Source organism: Stegostoma tigrinum, chromosome 7 (genome assembly GCF_030684315.1).
Source record: "Stegostoma tigrinum isolate sSteTig4 chromosome 7, sSteTig4.hap1, whole genome shotgun sequence".
Classification (NCBI taxonomy): Eukaryota; Metazoa; Chordata; class Chondrichthyes; order Orectolobiformes; family Stegostomatidae; genus Stegostoma; species Stegostoma tigrinum.
The window spans coordinates 92,662,096-92,676,640 of record NC_081360.1 but is presented as its reverse complement, the minus strand read 5'-3'; positions in this window follow the sequence as shown (position 1 = coordinate 92,676,640).

Sequence of the window (14,545 nt, the reverse complement as noted above, 5' to 3'; positions counted from 1 at the left end):
AACACTCCACTTGAGGCTAACTAAATTGATGTTCAATATATTTCATGGCTGTGGGATCAAAAGATACACTGACTTTACAGATTTGGAGGAATTTTTTCAGTTGTCTTCCAATTGCAGAGGAGTCTTCAACATTTGATTGTCTTTCACATTGTAACTACAAGGAGTTAGCAGTAGACTCTTGATACAGCCAATTTAGTTCTTTATAAAACACAAGTACTAATGCTCCGAGCACTTTCTGTTTGTGGATGAACCTGGTAAAATGGCAATGTTATCTAAAGGAATACAACCAAAAATAGAAGGATCTCGGACAAATATACCTTGTTACAGGATCAAAAGGGACAGTTACTTGAATTCTTCCATAATCAAGATGATGTTCTCAAACACAAGAATGGAATATAGAAAATAATTCATCGTCATGTGTGCTCAAGTGCGGAAGTACAGGAATACACTGAAAAGTTTACAATGTCACCCATATGACACAATTTTAGGTACAAGTTATATATCTTAAACACAAAATAAAGAACTAACAGGAAAAAGAAAGGAAAAATGTTGCATTACTTACAGCTGTTCATAGTGTAAGTTAGAAGCTGAGAATAAAGTTAAAAATATAAGCATTACAGTCTTTCTGTAGATCAGCACAGGGGGCTTCGACATGTGGCCCTGTTCGAGCTTGTAAGCCACTGACCGCCCTCACCAGACTCTAGTCCAATAACCATTATGCCTAACTCAGGCCTTCGGCCCACTGACTGCCCCAGCATCACTCACGCCTCCAGCTGGCTGACCATCCCCACTCCGTTTGAGCCTCCTGCCTGCTGGCCTTTACTGCATCACTCAGACCTCAAGCCCAATGGTTGTCCCCGCTGTACTCAGACATCCAGCCCATTCTACCCAATGCCCCCAGCCGCTGTATCTCAGGAGAGAATACGAAGAGAGGAAAAAGAGGAAAAAATGAGAAGAAAATGGGAAAGAAACAGAAGGAGCAGAGGAGCTCCAGTTGGGGCGTACTGCTCAGACCTTCAAAGGAAAATAAGCCTTCATTGGTGCAAGAGTACATCCTCAAGAAGGAGAATTCAAGCAATCAAAGATCTACCAAGGTTCCCGTGTGACAATGAACTGAGGCTAATTTTTCAAAATATTTTTGAATGCATACATTCAAGCAAACCATCACATCTTCGCCCTCAAGCATTGAGCGGGCTTCATTTCTCACATTGTATCAGTAGTTGAGACAAATACAAATCAGAAAGAATGGTCGGCAAATCCACCCCAGATCTATTTGACATCATAATATGGTGACAATAAAGGACATTGACAATATAATTTTGGTCGGATGATACAATCCCTATCAGTTTTTCTGATGGAGGAATCCCACATTACCATTTGTTCTGCACAATAGTCTTCTTGCTCTGAAGAGGACTGTGATTAGCTCTGATTTTTCTAAATGCTTGAATGCAGTGAGAAGGACATTAGTGAGCCAGATGGGTGTTTACAGCAATGAACAATGATTACATTATTTTATTCATTCATGGGATGTGGGCATCACCGGTCAGGCCAGCATTGAGTATTCATTCCTAACTGCCCATTGGGTACTTAGAAGTCAAACACATTACTGTGGGGCTGAAGGCCAGACCAAGTGAGGATTGCAGTTTTCTTTCCTAAAAGACACGGTTGCCATTAAGCTAGCATTAAATTTATAATGGTCAACATTTGCCAGAGTGAGATTTGATCGCATGGCCCCAAAACAGTGGGGTGAAGTTCTGGATTGATTGGCCATTGATATTATCACTATACCACTTCATGCCTTTAAAGTGAGAGCTTCAGTGGTGGTGAGGTAGAGTGAGTGTCATCAGTGTACATAGGATAATTAACACTGTGATCTTTGGATGATGTTGAGAAGAGGCAGCTTGTTTATTAGAAATGGGGTGGAGTTGAGGATAGATGCTTGAGAGACATCAGGTGGAATGGCCTGGAAGCAGCTGATTCCTTGTTTATGGTTTGATAGGTAGGAATGAAATCAGGTCAGAGTAGGCCCACAAGCTGGTTGACAATCAAGAGGAACTGAAGGAGGGTGCTTTGGTCAACTCTGTCAGAGTCTGCAGACAAGAGGAGAAGGATAAATAGAAAGCCTACCTTTTTCACTGTCACTTAGGAAGTCTTACAAAGAATATGCAATGAAGGACAGACAAAAGCCAGCTTACGCATTGAGCCTGTCCCACCCTGGCTTTGGTGTAACCTTTTCACAAAATAGTCTCCAACACCAATCCCACTCAACCAAGCAGCTTCACAGGATGGCAAAAAAGTGCAAGAATCTCAAAGCAATTTTGGAAGAAGCTGGGAAAATACTGCCTGTACATGAGGCTAGCTAAGTTGATCACCATTACTCTGTGTCAATCACAAATAAAGCTAATTATGTTACTTATTTTTTACTTCTTGAGTATTTCAGATCCAGAAGAATTATATCAGTAATTCATTGTAGAAGTTGCAAATTCTCTGCAAAGAGTGACATATCCTTGCCCCTAACGTAGTTTCTCTTCACTCATAGTGACATGTATGCTCCCTTGGTCCACACTAACCTATTTCTCTATCTTCTGGCACCAAGTTTAATATATTCATCATTAAAAAGCCTTCAATTAAAATTTGCCTTTAAAATTATAAATTAGCACTTCCAATCATTTTGGCTGAGTGAAAACTGATGGCTCTTAAGCTAGATATTGAAGACACTGATGGATTTGGATGAACAGAAATGCTTTCTGGATCAGTGTATAGGTGGTGAACATGGCTTAAACAATAATTGAGTTAGGTGAGGGAGAGTGGTGCAGTACTAGCCGCACACTCCCGTCTTGCTCCATTTTGGTTTAGCACAAGATGAGCCCCGATATCAGAATGCAATAGGTAACCAGGGCACGTTCTGTGCCATATTGAACTTTAGGCATTCCACATCATGCTGCTGACTTGACTTCGAGCCTGCTGGACTCCTGTGCTGAGACTGCTGGCAACACCAGGCCAGGGTAGACATACGTGAAAGTTGCTAACGGTAGAAGTCATGACAGTTATCCTCGCTTGATTTGTCCCTTCTTGGGGAGGTGTACTTGGGTGTGGCTGCTGCCACATGCTGACAACTATTTGGATCCACAGGTGAGAGCTGGGCAAAGGTAAAGACTACTAAAGCTTGAGCCACCCTAAAGAATGCAGTGAGCCAAATTGTGAGATGTGCTATGAATGCCCTGCACTGGAAAAAAGTATATTTGGCAACTGCAATTACCAAAATACAAAGAGACATAAGGAAACTGCAGATGCTGGATTCCAAGGTAGACAAATAGGAGACTAGAAGAACACAGCAAGCCCGGCAGCGTCTGGAGGAAAGGAGCACTCATTATTTTGTGTATTACCCAGGGCTGGATATGGGGGCAGGGGGGAACTGCAGATAAAGGGGGGGTAGGGGTGGAGCAAAATGGTGGTGATACGTGGACACTGATGGTGGGTGTGACCTGGTTGTTCAATGGGAGGGATGAATTCGGTCGGTAGCTGGCAGGGAGGGCAACTGTAATCCTTATCTGGTCTGATCTACATGTAACTACAGACCCATAGTAATGTAGTTTACTCTTAACTTCCCTCTGGGTAATAAATGTTGACCTAGCCTGTGAATTGAACATGTTCCTTAATGAACCATTGTATCTGATTAATGAGCTGTGGAGAAACCTTACTGACTCACTTTGAAAACAACATGTTATATACTATCTTTAAAATAGAAATCAAACATTATTGTGTGGCTCCAAGCTTTGCCAAATTCTACTTGTTCATTCTTAACAAAAATACAAGGCACTTCTGGCTGTGTATTCTGGCTGTGCTTAGGAAAGGAACTAGACTGTCCCATAGAAGGCCTGAAATCATCAGGAAAACCATTCCGCAATTGTTTTCCCAGCACAAATCAGATTGCTAATCTTACTAGAGAATGTAATTATCACTGCTCATTGTTGATTAATTTCTTCCTGGAGATGTTTAACATTGATTGTACAAGTGCTGTGGTCTGCTTCAGGGAAGACAACAATTCTTTGTAAAATAAATTCACTGGGAGCTTTGCTTGCCTCCTGTAGTTCTGCCCTCAACTTTGTATTCTCTGCTTGTAATGTACTGTCTTTTCCAATATTTTTCTATATTTGTTTCTATTTATAGCATACCTCATTGCATGTTTCTATCTCCGATCTTAATTGAGAATGTAAGTTGTCACTTCCCCTTTGTAATTCGTAACTCAAACGTCTTGTATTTTTTACTGAACTGCAAGGCACACATGGGATTTGTAGGGTGGCTTGTGCTGGACCATCTTTAAATGCAATCTTACCCTTCTGTACCTCCCTAGAAAGTCTATCAAAAATAGACTTGTAATCCCCATCACATTCCTCTAGCAGTCCTATTGCATTTTTTTGCTCCAGCTGTTCCAGTTTTCACAATCAAAATTTCTATCAATGCTGTTTGCAAATGTCAAAGTCATTGTACCTTTTTGATTTCACTTAAGACTTACACATTTAATTACAATCTAAGACCTGCTGCTTTCCAGTTTTACAAATTTGAAGCAAATTAAACTTTGCTTTTTGGCCCCCATTCGAATCGAAATGGTAATTTGTTCCTTCTCCTACTGTACCTATCATTTCAAATCTGTCATTATTGCTCCAATCTCCAAATCTAAATTTGATGGGTCTGACTGCTTAAAGTCATTGTATAAATATGAATTTTTGAATTCATGAGAGAAGAAATTCAGGTATGATATGAACTAACCTGTTGGTTCATTACTGGCTGTTTCTGCAATGTTAATTAAGATCAATTTAACCTCAGCACTAGTGCCAGACAAGCAGATGCCAAGGGATGGTTTTATGATTTTATTAATAGAACAAATATTTCTTAACTCATCACTGAATACTGCTGGAAATGAACAAACATCCTCCTTCTCTATTGCTTGTTAACAACTCTGTAAGAGGTAAAATAAAATAAAAAGCCTCAAAGCCAAAACATCACCCTTCCACTACTTCTCTCTAATTCATCAATAATTGTTTTTCAGTGCCTCCACATCAAAAATGTCACATGAGCATTTTATAACAGTGTGTAATTTTAACGAGCCCACTTACATTTGTGCAACACAGGCAGTTACCAGAAATCTTCTGTGTACCTCACCTTTCAGAGTCATGCAGATGTCGGTGTGCAATAGCTCTGTGGTCATGTACCAGATGAGTAACCTGGTGACATGATGAATTATACAAAGATCTGAGTAAAGTTCCTGCTATGAATAAAGAAATGGATTAAGAACTGTGATATTAATTGTAAACATGCATCATTGGTGATGTCTGGTCACATGGAATGTGAGAGAGAAAGGTTTTGATGAAGTCTTGCAAGAATCAACTTTGGTGAATAGTTAATCAATGTTCATTAGATTCTAACAGAATAGTTTCTCACCTGTTGAAGACATGAAGGCTCCGGCCATGGAATTAATGTACTGTAGCAGTTGGCGCATATTCACTCAACAGGTAGAATTTTGGGCTCCTCTGTGGCAAATTTAGAAAGTGGGATCTTTTAACCAGGCGGGGATCTTGGTACCCTGATGGTATTATTGAATATCAGAGGGCCATACAGAAGGCCTAAATACACTACTCCTGCTCCTAGTTGGAATGTCTGTATATGAGAGGGGATTGCCAGCAGGTTGGTTACCTGTGGGCCACCTTTCCTGTGTCAATCAGGAACTGACTACCAATGTATGAGGAACCACACAGCCCACCCACACCCTCCTCCCCACCAGCACCACCCTTCCTCCTCAAGGTAATCAAGCTTCCCTGTTTGGGCTTTCAAGTGATTCTTCCCTCACAGCTGCTCCCAATGCCCCTGCAATTGGGTTCATACCAGAGTGTGATGAGGGTCTTAACTGGCCAGCCTTTGAGTGACGGTAAATTGTGAAGGTTGCCCAAGAGCCTTTTCACTGTGCAGTAAACTAGAGAGGTGGCGAGACGGTACTGGGACCTCCTCCTGAATTCTAGTCTTATCTGTTGGTTGATTTTAAGATTGGCACTCTCAATCCCTTCCTGTCATGGTTTGGTTATAATTTCCCAAAATAATGTGTTTTACTTTTGCCTTGGGTCTTGTCTTTGATTTATCATACCCTCCCAAATTTGATCCCTTGCTCCCTCTGTTTCACTATTATGTCGATGTCAAGAGCACAGGCCCCTGCACAGATCAGATATAGACCATGCTTACAATAGATGTACTGTCACCACTCTTAGTGCCAGTCTCCCCCAGTTCTCCAAACCAGTCTCTCAGCCGTGCATTTATCACTCAGAGCTGATTTGCCCTATGTCAGTTTGTACATGGCCAGGGCATAATACAGGTATGACCTATGAGTTACTAGACCACAGTTTGACACTTAGTTCCTGATACTGACAATGGAGAACCTCCTTCTTTGGCCTTACATTGTTGGTACCTTCATGAGCTACAATGACAATATTGTCCATCTTCTGCTGACATTTCGTTTCCACCCCGAGCACATATGGCTTGCTGAAAGAAGACAGAAGGTGGTAGTTGATGGGAAATGTTCATCCTGGAGACCAGTTACTAGTGGTGTACCGCAAGGGTTGGTGTTGGGTCCACTGCTGTTTGTCATTTTTATAAATGACCTGGATGAGGGCGTAGAAGGATGGGTTAGTAAATTTGCAGACGACACGAAGGCCGGTGGAGTTGTGGACAGTGACGAAGGATGCTGTAGGTTGCAGAGAGACATAGATAAGCTGCAGAGCTGGGCTGAGAGGTGGCAAATGGAGTTTAATGCAGACAAGTGTGAGGTGATGCACTTTGGTAGGAGTAACCGGAAGGCAAAGTACAGGGCTAATGGTAAGATTCTTAGTAGTGTAGATGAGCAGAGAGATCTCGGTGTCCGTGTACACAGATCCTTGAAAGTTGCCACCCAGGTTGACAGAGCTGTTAAGAAGGCATACAGTGTTTTAGCTTTTATTAATAGAGGGATCGAGTTCCGGAACCAAGAGGTTATGGTGAAGCTGTACAAAACTCTGGTGCGGCCGCACTTGGAGTATTGTGTACAGTTCTGGTCACCGCATTATAAGAAGGATGTGGAAGCTTTGGAAAGGGTGCAGAGGAGATTTACTAGGATGTTGCCTGGTATGGAGGGAAGGTCTTACGAGGAAAGGCTGAGGGACTTGAGGCTGTTTTCATTAGAGAGAAGAAGGTTGAGAGGTGACTTAATTGAAACATATAAAATAATCAGAGGGTTAGATAGGCTGGATAGGGAGAGCCTTTTTCCTAGGATGGTGACGGTGAGCACGAGGGAGCACAGCTTTAAATTGAGGGGTGAAAGATATAGGACAGATGTCAGAGGTATTTTCTTTACTCAGAGAGTAGTAAGGGATTGGAACGCTTTGCCTGCAACGGTAGTAGATTCGCCAACTTTCGGTACATTAAAGTCGTCATTGGACAAGCGTATGGATGTACATGGAATAGTGTAGGTTAGATGGGCTTGAGATCAGTATGACAGGTTGGCACAACATCGAGGGCCGAAGGGCCTGTACTGTGCTGTAATGTTCTATGTTCTATGCTCTAATCTGATCTAGTCCGATTAAATGAATCTGAATTTTTAAAATTTCAGTCTTAATAATGATGATTGTGAAACTATTTGTTTGTTGTCAAGGTCCATCTAGTTCTCTCATGCCCTGTATGGAGGCAAGTCTGCCACCCATACCTTGTCTCGTCTATATGCGACTCCAAGTCACAGTAAAATGGGTGACACTTAACTGCCCTCCAAAGCAGCTGAGCCACTTGTATTCAAGAAGGCAATTGACCCACCAGCTTTCTCAGGTCAACCATGCCAAAATCATATGATTAAAAACTAAAAATGAAACTCCTCCTCTTGATTCTGATGATGTCTGTGTCAAATCCATTTTTAAGGAGCTGCATGGTTCACTAAAAAGAGAAAAGGGTTTCCTCTTCTACTTTTGCCTGTGGCTGATGATATACCAGAGAGTGTTTCTGACATGCTGTGGCGATATTAAAATTCAACTTGAATGATGTTTGTTCACGAGGTCAAAGTTCATCAGTGGCCATGTCTGGTCCATGTTATGATACGATAGACATGTACCTTTAATGGAGCGTACCTTAAACCACTGCCCATCGCTATCCACTGTGAGACAGCAGGTGATTTAAAATCTGATGTCTCAGTACACAGAATACAACAGCAGTTCTAAATGTCAGACATCTCTGCATAGCCTTCCAGTTATCATTAATTGTTTGTAGTCTTTGATTAAAAATCCTACATTATTGTTTCATCATTTCTTGTCATATGATTAGTATAGTAAGAATAAACAGAAGAACAGAATGGCTCACTTCACTCAAATAATGTCCACAGAGCAAATTTAGTTTCTTCAAATCTTTAGAATTAAAATTTGCATTCCTTGGTGCCTTTGACCAACTGCATACAATTCTAGTCACCATGCATCAGGAAGGATGTTACTAAGCTGGAGAGGATGTAAAAAAAGACTAATAAAGGTGTTACGAGGCTGGAAGGTTTGAGTTATAAGGAGAGGCTGGATAAGCTGGGCCTACTTTGTCTGGAGCACAAAAGGCTGAGGGATGGCCTTGTAAAGGCTTATAAAATCATGAGGGGCATGGATAGGGTGACTAGCCGAGGTCATTTCCTCTGGTGAGGGGAGACCAAAAGGAGAGGGCATAAATTTAAAGTGAGAGAAGACAGGTTTAAAAGGGAGCTAAGCGCATTTTTTTCAAACAGAGTGTGGTGCATATGTGGACCAAGCTGCCCGAGGAATGGTGGAGGCAGATACAATTGCAATATTTCAAAGACATATAGGCAGGTATATGAATAGGAAGGCTTAGAGGGATATGGGCCAGATGCAGGCAAATGGCTCTAGTTCCATTAACGAAAACCAGCCAGCATGGATGACTTGGGCTGAAGGGTCTGTTTCCATGACGTATGACTCTATAAGACATCTGGAGACATTTCACAGAAGAGTCATGAAACAAAACCTGAGAGCTAGCCACAGGGGCAGATATTAGGATGAATGACAAAAAATATGAGCAAAGATGGTGCCCTCTGGGTGTGCTTGTGTGTGTTGAAGAGAAGTTCAGAGAGTGAATTACAGAGTGCAGGCCTCCCAAAAGCTGGAAGCATGGCTGCGAATATTAAAGCAGTTAAAATCTGAGACGTGCCAGAAGACCGAATTAAGGCATTGTCGAGACCTCAAAGAGTAATAGGGCCATTATAGGGTTAGGAGATAGGGAAAAGTAAGGTCACTGAAGAACATGAAAACAAGGAAGAAAAGTTGAAAATCAAGGTACTGCTGGTTCAGGATGCCTTGTTAAGTGAGCAAACAAAAACACATTGGAGATGAGATGTGACAAATGCTTTCCTAGAATGATAATTCATTTTTAAGTAAGTGAATGTCTATTATACTGAGCTCACAGGGATTGCACAAATCAAATAACCTGCTTTTCTCTCTTTCCTCACCACTCAACATCAAAAGAAGCTTGGTCCCAAACTTCTCTCCAAAGCAAAACACTCAAGCTGAGTTGAATGAATGGGCATTGTCGTCCATTTATCTACGTTAGAATTGCTCTGACATTCAGTTAATTGCTGCTGCATATTTTTATCCTTTGTATTCATCAACTGCCTATTTAACTTGGTGCCATCATCAAATTTTATATCATTATTTTGTGCCAGAAACAGTCTCCTCCAAATGAATAATCATCGATTTGAATCGCAGGGAATTTACTCTAGACTCCTGGAGAGTTCCATTACACACTTCAAATTGACAAGTAATTTTGAGTTTACCATCACTGAGCCAGCCTTCTCTTCTTTAGCCAGGTAGTCAATCTGGAGCTAAAACCAAGAGCATCTCCCAGGCTGTTTATTTTGACTTGCAGAATATTATTAAATTCTCATGGAAAGACCTTGGGCAGTGTATTGAGTTTCCATACCATTCTTGTTGATAAGTGACCTGTGACCCCCTTCCTTCCAAACCCAAGTTAGCTCTTTCTTAAACATGCAATTAAAAAAAAGTTGTTCAACATTTTCTGCACCATCAGTTTCATCATCATTCCTGGGATCATGTGTTTTTCAGTAGCATCAGCTAAAAATTGGTGAAGCAAACCAAAAATCTGCCAGTGCTATTATTCTATCAGCATGTGATTGGGAGACCCCAATCATTTTGCCAACTGCTGTAAAACCAACTTCCGGAAGAGGAAAAGCACACAGGAGAAAACCATGGTTGACAAGGCAACTCAGGGGTAGCATAAGTGCAACTGGAAAAGTTTATAATGTGTTGAAGATTAGTGGGAAAACAAGAATTAGGAAGCCTTTAAAAATCAGCAAGGGACAACTAAAAATACAATGGATGGGAGAAGATGAAATATGAAGATAAGCTAACTAGTAATGTAAAAGAAGATTGCAAGAGTTTATTTTAGATTAATAAGAGGTAAGGGAGAACAAAGAGTGGACATTGCTTTGCTGGAAAATAATTCTGAAAAGTAATAATCAGGACCAAAGGGGAACTAAATAGGTACTTTGCATCACTTTCCATGGTGGAAGACAGTGGTAGCATACCAGATGTCAGTAGTCGGGTGCAGTGGCCACCATTAAGGAGAAGGAGCTAGTGAAGGTGAAAACTCCGGAGATTGTTAAGTTACCTGGAGCAGATGAGACATAGCCAAAGGCTCTGAAGGAGACAGCTGAGGAGATTGTAGAGGCATTGGTGGCGATCGTTCAGGGAACAGTGAAGTGCAGGAGGATCCTAGAAAACTGGAAAATAGCTAATGTAACAGCCCTACTTAAGAAGGGAAGGAAGAATGAGATGGAAAATTATAGGTTGTCTACCTCTGTCAATGATAAGATGTTAGAGCATATTATGAAGAATGAGATTGCAGATTACTTGGAAGTGCAAGATAAAATTAGACTGTTTCAGCATGCAGAGGTCATGTCTGAGAAATCTGTTAGAATTCTTTGAGGAGGCAACAAACAAATTAGACAAAAGAGAGCTGGTGGAACTGATCTATTTAGGCTTTGAGAAGGTCTTTGATAAGGTGATGCACAGGACACTGCTAAATAAGACCTAATGCTATTAGTAGCAGGGTACTGGCATGAGGCAGTGAATATGGATAATGGGGTCTTTTTCAGGATGGCAACCGGTGAATAGTGGAGTTTCACATGAGTCAGTGTTGGTGCCACAACTATTCATGTTATATATTAAAGATTTGTAGAAAAGATCTGAGGCCATTGATGTAAGGTTTACAGATTACACAAAAGCTAGGTGGATGTACATGCAGTATTGAAGAGGTGGGAGACTGCAAAAGGAATTGAAAGCGTAGAAATGTTGGCAAAGAAGCAGCAGCTGGAATACAATGCAGAGTAGTGTGAGGTTATACACTGTGGTAGGACAGGTAAAGGCACAAGGCTAAGATCAGATCACATTTGGAATATCATGAGCAGCTTTGTGCCCCATATCTAAGGAAGAGTACACTGGCATGGGAGGGGCTCCAGAGGAGGTTTGCAGGCATAATCTCAGGGATAAGTAGCTTCTCACCTGAAGAGTGGTTGAGGACTCTGGGTCTGTACTCGATAGAGTTTGGGAGGATGAGGAAATCTGATTGAAGCTATAGATTACTAAGGGTTGAGCACAAGTGAGGGAGAGAAGGCAGGAGAATGGCGTTGAAGAACTTATCAGGCTTCATGTAATGGTAGAGCAGTTTCAATGGTCAAAATGGTCCAATTCTGCTCCCAAATCTTACGGTCTTGTGGTCATGTCTATCAATTCCTGCTGAGACCTGCAGAATTTGATTCTACAGGATATCCACTTAAACGTCCACAGCTGAAAATTTTAAAAAAAGACTGTGATGAATTAACAATCATCGGTATTGAATTTAGATCATTGCAAAGTTTTAAAAGTTCAAAAAATGTTTTGAATTTTCATCTTTTACACAAATGAATGATTAGAGGAGAGGAAGAAAGCAATGAGTCAAACCAAAATGATTAAACACTGAGGAGAAAAAGGAGAATGGCTCCTTATAATGGCTGGTAACTGATCTAAAGAAGTCTGCTCAGTCAAAAATGGCAATCAAACCACATTTGGCCACTTCTATTGTGGAACTATGGAGAATACTTGTACATGTGCTCTTGGGGCAAAGAGTTTAAGAGCAGGAAGGGCATACTGGAACTGTAAAAACATTGGTTAGGCCACAGCTAGAATGTTCTCGAATCCACATTATAGGAGGGATGTGATGGCACTGGAGAAGGTGCAGAGGAGATTTACCAGAATGTTGCCTAGCCTAAAGAATTTCTGTTATGAAGAGAGGTTGGACAGAGTGAGATTGTATACCTTTGAGCAGAGGAGATTGAGCGAGGACATGTTTGAGATGTGTACAATTATAAAGGCACAGGTAGGCTAGGCAGAAAGGAACTTTTTCCTTTGACGGAGAGTGCAACGAACTGGGCCATAGATTTGAGGTAAAGGGGCAGATGATTTAGAGGAGATGTGAGGAAAAACTGGTGAGAATCTGGAACTCGTTGCTTTTAAGTGGGGGAGGGTAGAGGCAGAAACTCTCATAACATTAAAGAAATATCCAGTTGTGCACTTGCATATAAAGCTGTGGGCCAAGTGCTGGAAAATGTCATTAGAATAGAAAGTTGCTTGTTTTTGACTAGCATGGATCTGATGGGCTGAAGCGACTGTTTCTGTGCTGTCAATTTTTGTGACACCATGCCTCGATGTTGCATCCTGTTTGTGCGCTAGAAGCAAAAACAGGTTGCAACATCTCTCAGCACCAAACGCTAAATGGAGCAGATCCTGCTAATGTTCACTCTGCAACTTTCCCAGCCTAGCATGAGCTCAGCTTGCACCGTGAGCTTACACAAATCATTCTTAAGACATCAGCTAGGGCTTTTCAGTGAGGGTTTTTCACTTTCTTTCGCTGCTGCAGAGAGAGTGGAAGTGTTGTCTTCAGCTTTTTGGGAGGCACTCTGAAGAAATGTTGGAGTCAGAAGGAGGTGTCTGTGAGCTTTCCAGCATCTCATGAACTTATGTCCCTCGCTACCACGCCTTTGGCGTGAATTTTGAGAGAAAGCAGAGGAGGATTAAAAGGAAGAGGAGTCACCTGGAGGAGCTCCAGTTGAGTCCAATTCCTCTAAAATCTAATCTCTGTATCATCACTAATTGGCCACCCTTCCAAACCTCTTCTACAAGTCAGTATCAGCATTAGAGTCCGTTCTGTTCTGAAAACTAAAGATCAGTATTGAAATGGTAGCCCAAATGGAAATACCAGTAGAAATGGTGAGCATTATTTGTGATAGAGCCAGTATCAGTGATTATTTTGGCCCAGATGTTCAATGGATAGGTATTTGTTCGAACAATGTGGATTATAGTTGCCTAACAGGACAGGTTGGAATTCGTGATGGAGCTAACTCCAAGGGATGTTAAATTTTCTGATGATTGATTCTCTTCTGCCTATCACCCTCTGGAAACAACTCCTTAAAGCTGGACACTTCAGGGCTAATTGAATGTAATAGTTAGCAACAAAATGTAGAGGATTTGGAACCTACTCTAACTTGTCGATATCTAATTAACAGAACCCACTGCTTTCCCAACTACTTGCCCTCATCCACTCAAGTCCCCAACAGACCTGGCCACAACTCTCCACCTAGACTCAGTTACACTAATTGTATTGTAAATAACATTAGTTTGAACTGCTTATTTTTTCAGTATATCCAATGACGTTTATTGCTATTGAATCCAACTAGCAGCGCAGAATGTGGATCAAGTGATGTTAGTAAGTTAAAGATAAATCAAAAGCATGTTTCCATAACAACTTAAACCAATAATACTTCCAAAAAAACACGAAAAAACTCAACCATCCACACTTAGTAATTCATTTACAACATCCTTGTTCATTTGTTTTAACTCTTTCACACTTTGTCAGCCTTTGTTTCCTACCTCTAATTGCCGTTGAACTGAAAGGTTTGCAAGGCCCCCTCAAAAGGCAGTTAAGAATCAACTGTATTCCTGGATGTCAGGAATCACGCATCAGGGAATCATAGTGTCATAAAGACGTACAGCACGAGAACAGATCTTTCAGTCCAACCCTTCCACGCCAATCAGTTACCCTAAATAAATCTAGTCTCATTTGCCTGCATTTGTCCGATATCCCTCTAAGCCCTTCCTATTCATATTCCCACCCAGATGCCTTTTAAATGTTATAATTGTACCAGTCTTCACCTCTTCCTCTTGCAGCTCATTCCATACATGCACTAGCGTAGCATGGCAAAGTTGCTCCCGAGATCCCTTTTAAATGATTCCCCTCTCACCTTGAACCCATGCCGTCTAGTTTTGGACTCCCCTACCCTGGGAAAAAGACCTTGATTGTTTATCTTATCCTAGCCCCTTGTGATTTTATAAACTTTTATAACATCACCCCTCAGCCTCCAACACTCCAGAGAAAGTAGCCTCAGTCTATTCAGCCTCTCCCAATAGCTCAAGCCGTTCAGATCTGAAAACATCCT